This window comes from Mastomys coucha, unplaced genomic scaffold (assembly GCF_008632895.1).
Source record: "Mastomys coucha isolate ucsf_1 unplaced genomic scaffold, UCSF_Mcou_1 pScaffold22, whole genome shotgun sequence".
In the NCBI taxonomy this organism is placed as follows: Eukaryota; Metazoa; Chordata; class Mammalia; order Rodentia; family Muridae; genus Mastomys; species Mastomys coucha.
In genome coordinates, this window is record NW_022196905.1 from 46348019 (window position 1) to 46358935 (window position 10917).

At 42.2% G+C, this 10917-nt stretch overlaps 1 long non-coding RNA gene across 4 annotated transcripts in view; it reads right to left on the bottom strand.

Annotated features, from left to right (window-relative positions):
• Positions 1 to 10452, bottom strand: part of LOC116070838 — a 23523-nt gene extending 13071 nt beyond the window's left edge. For 3 of the 4 annotated variants that reach the window (XR_004110580.1, XR_004110578.1, XR_004110579.1), the window contains exon 1: positions 2180 to 2336. This is a non-coding gene — a long non-coding RNA (uncharacterized LOC116070838). Of the gene's footprint in view, positions 1 to 2179; positions 2337 to 10385 lie in introns of those variants that run through there. The other variant, XR_004110581.1, reaches the window with a different exon arrangement.
• Between the last annotated feature and the right edge of the window lie 465 nt (positions 10453 to 10917).

A 10917-nucleotide genomic window follows, 5' to 3' on the forward strand; every position in this document is an offset into this window, starting at 1 on the left:
TCTGAGTTTGGGGTGCCAGGCAACAATGCGGAGGCAGGAGGCTGACTTTCCTTGAAGTTTTCGCCTCAGATACCGCCTTCACGCAAAGTGTGCGTGGCAGTGTCTGGTAGTCCTGTATATATATTAACATCACTGCCTGCGTCAATTAGATACCTAACAATTATCTTCTTATTCTTAATTTTTAGGGGCAATATAATCCCTGGTCTTATTGGCACCTGACTTGATTCCTGTTGAAATGTATACTTGTTTGCTTTCTTATAAGTAGGCACTGATCATTCATTTGTACTGATGGCCACCTTTGTGGCCTAAAAACGGCTTAGATTTATTCCTTCCAAAAATCCTATTTGGTGTGCTCCTCTGTGGGGTTTTGTTTACAAATGGCATTCCAGATTTACATAATGTTTGTGAATGGTATGAAAATCGGGGTGTCTTCCATAATTGAAATGGCTTTCTTCTTACATTTAATGTTACTATTTTTTCTTGGCCTAACACCCTGTATCCTTTAAATAAATCAAGTACCTTAGAAACAGTTCTGCAATTTTGAAGTGGTTCTGCCGAATTAATTCTCATGTGTGGTGGTGCCCCCTTAATTAAAATTCCTTTGAATTGTGGTATAAATGGAGCAGCCCATGATGTAGCTACTTCCTTATATGTAAGCCACAGTTCTAGTTTTCTCACTAGCTGAATGGCCTCTTGGACAGTGTTCCATTTTGCTGCTGCTTCAGATTGTGTAAGGTCTAAAGATGGAAATCCTTATCTCCAGGCTGTGGTTATCCAGTTCAGGAGAAGGTGTACATCACCTCGAGCAGTGTCTAGGACTTGCTCTATAACTTCATCCACTGCTGGGTTCTCTACTACCATCTTAATTTTCCTCATCTCTAATTCTGACAGCATGACTGTGTCTGCTTCTTTTCCCCAGAGCTTTATTATATAAGTAAATGCATAGAACGCATCCTTCATTCCTTTCTGGGCATCTTCTTGTTTTCGAGACAGGGTTTCTCTGTGTAGCCCTGGCTGTCCTAGAACTCACTCTGTAGACCAGGCTGGTCTCAAACTCAGAAATCTGCCTATCTCTGCCTCCCAAGTGCTGGGAATTAAGGCATGTGCCACCACTGCCTGGCTCAACTAACTTATTCCTTGAGTAGTGTATGGTCTAATTTCTATTTGTTGCTCAAGCTGTTCATCATCATTGTTACCAAATAATGGGACTCTTCTAGGTGTATTAACCTTGGAAGATGTCACTAGGAGAGATATGGCTGTCTTGCCGGGGCCCTGGGCTAAGACAGCATCTTTGAAAGGATTATTCACACACCCCCCCCATTTCTTAGTTATATTAGCAGATAGCTGTTGCCCATTAGTCTGTCTTTATGTCCACTATGGTTCTCATGAGTATTGCAGAAACTTCTTTACTAGCTGGATACTCAAGCAGTGGCTCCACTCCTTGTGGATTTGTTAGAGAGGCCTCAATCTTCACCTATTTAAACCCAACTTTGCTTTTGACCTTATTCTTTGTTCCAAGCCATTTCCTCTCTGTGGGATCTGTGACATTTGGTTTTGAAGCCACTAATCAGTTTCCTTATGGTAGTCTTATTATATATGCCAGGGAGTGTAGAGCTTTAATAGTTTTCTTTTTGATATACCACCCAAAGGTAGTTTGGTGTAGGTTTCTTATTACTTTTTCCAAAATTTATCTGCCCTTCTGACCAGGCATTTGGCCAACCATTCTCTAGTGGCTTTACCTGCACCTTCTGCTCTTCCTACCACTTAAGTAGCAGTTGGCATTAAGGTGTTGGTAATCCCCTTTTCTGTACCTTCTGCCTTTCCCTGTACCTTCTGCTCTTCCTATGCAGCAGCTTGCTTCATGGTGATGGTAATCAGCCTGTGCCTTTCCCTTACAGCTCTGGCTATTTCTGTGACTGGGCTGCAATTAATTTTCTATGACCAGAGGCTTATTGCCAATTTAGTGAAATTAGGATGGTCAGGACAGCTACAGTCTTAGAGGGTCCAGTTTGCTTCTCAGAATCCCACCTTAAAGGTGGAATCCTGCAGGCTATGCCAACTGTCCTAAGTCATGTTCAGCTTGAAGGCTGAAAGAAGAGATGGAGTTCAGATACCATTTGATCTCAAAGTTTATCCGCTACAATGACAAGCATCAGTCCATAACACACACATGTAGTACCTGACTCAGAAGCAAGTGGCAGATAGGCTTGCATGCAGGGCTCACAATCTGTCCATCACTAGGCATGTCTTGGGCAGTGGCTCCTTCCTCTAGATCTTCTATCTTGATGCAGCCAGAGAGCAAGACAGCACGACCATCTTCACTGTTGCAGCATCAGGACCTCTGCCTGTCTGCTGTGAGCCTCCCTCTGCTTTTATTAGCTACCTGGGGCAGTCACACTCTAGCCAATCACACTCTAGCATTACATAGAACTTCATTCTTATCTGCCACACACGGCTGACATGAGCTGGCTGCTCATCCAACTCTTATCTTCAACGCACAGCGGACATGAGCTGGCTGCTCAATGCGGTAACATCCAACTCAGTCCTGTTCTTATTTCTTATTTACATGCTCTTTACTTTCCTTTTTATTTACATGCTAATTTACATACCTTTAGAAGTAAACCAGATGTGTCCAAAGCATTGACATTGCAATATAATGTCATTTACAAAATTCATGCATAAGAACTGTAAAATAAATACAACAGAAAAAAAACCAAAACAAAACAGAAAAACAAAACATAACAAAAAAAAACCAAATCAAATCAAAACAAAACAAAATTTCAATGTTTTCCATAAATTTACAGTTTTATGTTGGGTCACATTTACAGCTCACCTGGGGCTTGCGTGCAATATATACAATTTTTAGCCTTTTGAGTTGTAAATGTTTTAGATGTACAATGTAATGTTTTAACCAAAAAAACCATAGCAAAATAATTTCTATAATCAAGCAAATTCACACCATGTATCTCCTCATTTTTATACTTATTACAGACATCTTTACCTTTCTACAAACACTTTGCATTAGTCTACTTGGTGTTGCTATAACAAACTACTAGAAGCTAGGTACTTTGTAAAAGAAAGAATCTGGGGGTCCAAAACCATGCACCAACATTTATTTGACTTGGGTGAGGATAACACGGAGGATAGCATCACATAGCAGAGACACATTAGAAGTACTCTAGGGAGGTAGCAGGCTTGCTTATAACAGTGCACCTTTTTACTGAGATCCAGACCCACAAAGACTAGCCCATTTCCACGAGGAAGCATTCTTCCCTTCTTGAGGGTAGAAGCCCCTGACTTACCCTCACTCACACTCATCCCCCAAAGGTCTCCCCAGCTCCTCACTGCTACCCCAGGGGCAAGCTTCCAGCATCATGGAACTTTAGACAACAAGCTACCACATGGACATATCAGCCTGGCCACCTCCACCCTGACCACAACAGTGTGTTTTCCTTAGACTCGCTGCAATGTAGAAAGGATCAAAAGGCAACAACACTCAGCTCTATAAGCATCCTTCAGTCCAGAAGCTTTCCAAACACTTGTCTCATCACTTTTTCTCCCAGTGATTTGGGAACTGAACTCCACCACCCCTCTGTTAAGGTTCTCTTCTCTCACTTACAAAACACAAGGGACATCTTTGTTCCCTCAGTTTTCAAAGGGAGACATCCAGGCAACTCCGCATGGCCTCTGACAAAGAACTGACTAGTCAGAACGGGCAACATCACGCATTCTCCTCAGTCACTTCAAGTGCAGGGTTCATCTTCTGTGGCTCTACCAACCTTATTCACCAGCACCATCTCTCACCCAGCTAGAGAGTTTCCAGGGGCAAAGAGGGGAAATGAAGGCAAGAAGGAACAAGATACTATAAAAGAGGATCTGTCATTTGCCACTTCTTCCCTCCAAAGAACGGGACATAGCATTGCCAATCTGATGCCAGCTGTCAATCATTTGTCCTCTGGCACCAGAACTGGCTGGCTCAGCATTAGCTCTGTCCTCACTATTTTCATCTAGAGTGGATATCTTTTTCAGGAAACACTGAAAAAGTTCCAATATGGTGTTTGGTTTTTTTTTGTTTTGTTTTGTTTTGTTTTGTTTTTTATTAGATAGGGTGTTTGGGTTTTGTGTGTGTGTGTTTATGTTTGTTTTAATCCTGCTGAATTTGCTAAGATTAAGTGCTCATAAGAATCCTGTTGGAAGTAGGGATTGGCTTATCTGAACATGGGGCCAAAATAGAGGAAAGCAGTCAGGGCAGGATACATACAAACTAATCCTTCTAGATCAGTGATTCTCAACCTGTGGGTCATGACCCCTGGGGGTGTGGAGCAAATGATCCTTTCATAGAAGTCACCTAAGACAATCAGAAAACACAGATATTTACATTATGATTTCTTTAAAAAAAATAATAATATATTTATTTTATCAATGAGTACTCTATCTGTACATACACTGGCACACCAGAAGAGGGTATTATAACTCATCATAGATGGTTATGATTCACCATGTGGCTGCTGGGAATTGAACTCAGGTGCTCTGGAAAAACAGCCAGTGCTCTTAACTGCTGAGCCACCTCTCTAGCCACTACATTATGGTTCTTAACAGTAGCCAAATACAGTTATAAAGTAGCAAGGAAATCATTTTATGATTGGGGGTCATCATAACATGAGAAATTGTATTAACAGGTTGTAGCATTAGGAAGGTTGAGAACCAATGCGCTAGACCTAGCCATATCTAAAGTTAATGTGACCTAGACATTTGGTTGTTGAGGCCAGTCAATCCTCTTTTTATAGTAAAGAAGTTAAGCTGAGTTTCTAATGTTGAAACCCCAGAGGCAGTGCTCCCAATGGCCTAACTGCCTCCCGCCAAGCTTCATTTTTTAAAGAGCCAGTCACCACTAAGCTTCCAGCACACGAAACTGCACTCCATAAACCAGATCAATGACTGTAACCTTTCAAATCTGTGTCTTCCTAGAAGATAAAGGACTTAGCTACCAGTGCTAAATATTCACATGTTCTGTGACCCACATATCATCTGCCCTTTTAATGTTCCCAAACTAAGAATAACCACCATGTACCTTACACAAGAGAGGGAAAAGATCTGTATAGAAGAAATTAGACTCAAGGAAGGCAAATTAAACTCATTAGGGATGCAACCAATTCCCCAGGCCTTAAACCCTGAACCAATCACCCCTTCCACCCACACTCACACCCGAACTTTTCAGAAGCAAAAGAAGTCAGCAACCAGGAGGGACAGAGAGACAACCGTACACTAAGCCTCCTATTGCTCCACTGGAGTGTTTTTGCACTAGAAAGCCATCATGAAATACCATAGTGTCTCCAATTCATTACAACCATAAAAAGAAGAACCATATTTTCATGAACTATTAAAACAAACACTTAAAAACAAAGCCCATTTGATATCCAATATTCTTTGCCCAATTATATATTTTTGTGTTATGTGTGGAGCAGCACAATTTGGTCAAGTGCAATACATCTCCCTATAACTGACTCAAATGTCCACATTCTCTCTAGCATCCTGAATGATGAGTAAACTATGATTTCCTCAGCCACATCAACCATAAATTACACAGATGTGTATCGTAACATGCATTCTCTCTTTTTGCTTTTTTCCCACTGGCCTCTTGCTTAAGCAGTTCTTAGTGAAATCTCTACAAAGATGGCACACCATGGGTGTAGGATGAGTATCAAGAAAGAGTGTTGGCATTTACTGATACCTATTATGTGCCCCCAAATCCAATGTTAGTCATTTCATTTAATATTGACTCTAGTCTTCAAAGCAAAAGGAAACTGTCTCTGGTTTTCTGATAGGAAGGCTAAGACAGGAGAAAATTACTTACCCAGGTTTAAACTGCTGTCAACCACTATGGCAGGCACTGTACTTGTGGATTGATAATAATTTTCCTTATTCTCTATAGGCTTCATGTGCTTATAACTCAGGATGTCCAAAATGCTGGTCTGCCGTCTCGGATATCCTGGCTGCTGGGCCCTGAACTAATCACTCCACCCAGCCAACGGGCACAGGGGGTAAGCATGCTGGAAATCTGGGAAATTCTTTCTTCCATATTAACAAAACAAAGTGCATGCACACTAGGAGAACCACCCCACTCTACTTTGTTCTCAAATGCAGTCATGTAATCACATACAGGAACCATCTTGGGACCACAGGGATGCATGCCTCAAGAGAAAGGTCAATACTGCAGTAAAGGTCATGAGAAGTGAATGTCTATGGCATCTTTGATCCTCTCAGTTAACTAATCTTGGGACTGGATTAATGCCTGGCATGTTGTTTTAGTTCCATTCCTGTTGCTGCGATAAAACATCCTGACAAAAACAATGTGAGAGTGAAGGGGTTTATCTGTCTCAGGGTTCCAGGTTATGACCAATCATTACAGGACAGTTACTTGGCAGGAACTTGAAGCAGTGGACATATCAAGTCTGAAGTCAGAGGGAGAGCCCAATAAATGCTTGCAAACAGTTGCTCAGCTCAATCTCACCTTTTCAACTGGTCCAGGGCCCTTTGCCTACGTGATGGTGCTCCCCCATTCAGGGTGCAGTTTTCTTCCTTAATTAACCCAATAGAGAAAATCCTCATTGGCATGCCTACAGGATAACCCAAGCTAGACAATGCCTCATTGAGATGCCCTCCCTATGTGATTCCAGATTTCGTCAAATCAACAGTTGGAACTAATCATCACACACACTCGGCACTTATTGGATAAGTAAATGACTGTATTAATCCACTGACTGTTGCTATCACAAGATGGGAGGGGCTAGTGTTTCATAAAGGAGGGAGGTTTACTCATTTTACTCTTTAGGAGGCAGAGTGTGGAACGTTGAGTAACCCAACTGCCTCTGACAAAGTTTCCTGTAAGTCTCCTTTGCCTTTGACAAAGTCTCCTGTAAGCTGTGTTACATCGTAGTGGATGACAACATGGATGGAGAATGTGCATGAGAAAGAGGTCACGTGGTGAAAAAGGAAGCCAGACAGAATCAGGGTAACACTCGTTCTCCCAGAAACTCACTGGATCCCAAGATAACCACCTTAATCTATGCAATGGTAATGCTCTCAATAGCCTATCTCCAACTTGCTCCTACTTCTTCTAGGGCCTGCCACCTCCTAACGCCGTCACCCTGGGAATAGGCTTCTAGCTCACAAATAAACCACATGTAAACTGTAGCAATGACGTCCAAACTCCGTCTTCCTAGAAGAGAGAAGGACACAGTACCAATGCTAACTAAGTATACACACTCAAGAGAAATAAATTCTGTGTCCACTAGAGACATGTGCAACAATGCCTGGAGTAACTGGAAGTCTTCTATGCCCATTGGCTGGGTGGAGTGATCAATTCAGGCCCCAGCAGCAAGATTGTCTAAGACAGCAGACCAGCATTTTGGACATCTTGAATTAGAAGCACATGAATCCTGTAGAGGGTAAGGAAAGCCTATAAGAAAGCTTCTCTTACAGAAATGTTGTGAGAGAGCCTAGAGAAAGCATCCTGCAGTGTGTATTTATGCACAGGACTTGCCTAGTAGACAACAAAAGAATGGATATCCAAAGGTAGTAATTGCAGGATTCATAACAGTGAAAAGCTGGACCCAGGTGTGCGATGTCTATCTTGAAATCCCAGCACCCAGAGGCTGAGACAAGGGGAATCAGAAATCTGAGGTCATTTTGGATATGTAGGCAGTTCAAGGCCATCTTGGACTAAGTGAGACCCTGTGCAGTGGTGAGTTTTTATTTCAACTTGACATAAACTGCTAGTCATCCCACAGCAAGGAGTCTTACTCAATGGAGAAAATTCTTCCACAAGATTTGGCTACAAGCAAGCCTATAAGGGCATTTTATTTTATCTTATGGTTTTTTTTTCTTTTGGTTTTTTGAAACAGCTTGTCTGGGTAGCCTTGGCTGTCATGGAACTCACTTTATAGACTAGGCTGGCCTTGAACTCAGAGATCTGCCTGCCTCTGCCTCACAAGTACTGAGATTAAAGGCATGTACCACCACCATCATAGATAGATTGGCATTTTCTTAATTATTGATTGATGTAGAAGGGCCCAGTCCATTGCAGGTAGGACCACCTCTGGGCTGGTGGTTTTGGGTACTATAAGAAAACAGGATGCAGGCCAGGTATGAGGGCAACTTGCTCTATATAACAAGCTCCAGGACAACCAGGAATACATAGACAGATCCTGAGGAGGGGCGGGAAAGGAAGGAAAGAAGATGGGAGGGAGAAAGAGAGGGAGGGGAGGAGCAGCAAAGCAAAGCAAAGCAAAGCAGAATGAGTAATCCATAAGGAACAAGCCACTAAGCAGCACCCTCCATGGCCTTTGCATCAGCTCCTACCTCCAGGTTCTTGCCCTGTTTAAGTTCCTGCCCTGGCAGTTTCAATAATGAACTGTGGTATGGAAGGGTACATGAAATAAACCCTTTCCTCTTCAAGTGGCTTTTGGTCATGGTGTTTTATCATAAGAACAGAAACTCTAAGATACCCTGTCTCAACAAACAGAACAAAACAACAAAACAGAACACAGCCCTGAAAAACAACATTTGAACCTTATACATCAATATGAAAAGCCTGAAGTTCAAGGTCTGAGTAAAGAAACCTTCTAGCAATATTTACCGCTGATGGAGGTAATTTGGCAGGTGGGAAGAAAGGTTAATGTAGGAGCAGAGGTAGGAAAGAATGGGAACTTTCATGATTTTGCTCTACAAACTCCTTATCTGATTTCATTTTTATTTCATATTTTTGAATATTTTAATTATTTTTTGAGAAGTTCATTGAGGTATACAGTGTATTTTGATCATATTTACTGTGAACTACTTCATCCTACCTTCATGTCGTTTAACCCACTGAATCCAACAGTGTCCAATTAATATTGGCTAGGTGCATGTTGGTAGGGGGCCAACATTGGCAACCTGCCAGCAGACAAGCCCTCTAAGAAAAAAATGGCCCTCCCACAAGTAGCCATCAATCCTCTCAGCTAGGGGTGGGACTTTATGAGCCCTTGCTCCACCAATGCTAGAATGTTGACCGGCTCAGTTTTGTGTAGGTTTTATGAAGGTGGCAACTACTCTGAAATCCCAGAAGCACCTTCCCCATTCTCCAGCTCCTACAGTCTGTCCTCTGTTCTGAGGTATTCCCCGAGCCTCCCAGAGTTTGACACAGATGTCTCTTTTAGGGATACACCCTTCATCTCAGCACTTCTACCAGGTATGAATCTCTGCACTGACTATGGCCTACTGTAGAGGAAGCTTCTCTGACCAACGTTGAAAGCAGCCCTAGTATATGGACATAGACACACGTATTTATAAGGCAGCTTGATAAAAAATGTCCACTTGGCAAAACAACAGTGATAGGTTCCCCTCTAGGACCTTCAATCTTTTTAACCATGTACCTTTTACAGTACCAGGCAAGAATTCCCTACTGTTTAAAAAGCCTCTAATCGAATTAGAAAGTGGTTGGTTACCCCTGTGACCTTCATGACAATATTGAACCAGTGGGATCAACTTTCTTGACAGGGCAGTACTGTACCACTTAGGGACCACTGCTGGGCAAGACCTTGGATGACTTTTCTTCCCAAGTGGTCAATATACCACCATCCAGCACCAGCTACCAAGCCAGGAGGAAGTTTCCATGTTAGTTCCAGCTTGGTTTCTCTATGTTCTGCAACCCAAGTATGTTGGTCTTCAGTAATGTGTATTTGGATTTTGTTTTATAATACACAATATTTATGAACACAATTTTATGGCAATTTTTAATCAATATTAAACAACTGGAATTGTATAAAATATTAAGTATGATTGTTTTGGGTAAAAAGAATTTGAGGTTTTTTTTTTAATTGGTGAAGTTTGGTGGGGTTTTTTGGGGGGTGTATTGAGACAGAGTTTCTCTGTGTAGCCCTGGCTGTCCTGAAATTCAACGTGTAGACTAGGCTGGCCTCAAACGCTAGTGTTGTTTTTAAGAGCCAGAGTTCTTGGTACATCATTTAGGCTGGCTCTAAACTCCTGGGCTTACTGATCCTTCCTCCTCAACCTCATGGTGGGACACTGCTGGACTTTCCTCTCGCCTGTGCTTTCCACTATCCCCACGATAATCATGTCTGTTTTCATCTGCAGTCGCATGTACACTGATTTCAAGGAAATGATGCTCTTGAAGGCACTCTGTACACTGCAAAGCACTCAAGTATAAAGTGATTTGATTACAACTGTAAAAGGTATTAAATGCTGGCCGTGCCATTTCGCAGTGGCAGAGGGTGGATCCGCTAGCCACCTGCCAAAGTACTTAGCTCACGTGCCACCAGCACCTTCCAGAAAGTGGGAGGGAAGCCCAGTGAACCACTACCACCCACGCAGAGCAACCGTCATACCTAACTGGCAGAACTCCAGGTGCTGAGCAGAAAAGCTTTTCTTGAGGCTTCACTTTTCAGTCCTGGCTGTACTTCAGAATCCTCAAGAGAGTTTCATTCCTTAAAGCCCCACCCCAGAGATTATGACACAATTACCCTAGGTGAGACCCATGCATGGGTTCGTTTTAAATGCTTCAGTTAGTGCCAATACTTCAGCCTGGTGGAAAATGAAGACTTAGGTGATGCTGTGGATAAACGCTCTAGGAAGCAACAGCAGAGTTACCAAACTTCTCTGAGAAGTTTAGCTCTCTAACCAAAAAAAAAAAAAAATTATGTTTTTCATCTCTTTGAATCAGCCTAAGTTGTTTTCTTCATCTCCTCTTCCTTCCTTCTCCTTTTTCTTTCTTTTAAATAGAAAGAATGTTGCAAAGCACTGTGGTGAACACCTTTAATCTCAGCACTTGAGAGGCAGAGGCAGGTGAATATCTGTGAGTACCAGTCCAACCTGGTAAAGACAGCCAGAGCTATATAAAGAGTCTCTGTTTCAAAAAAA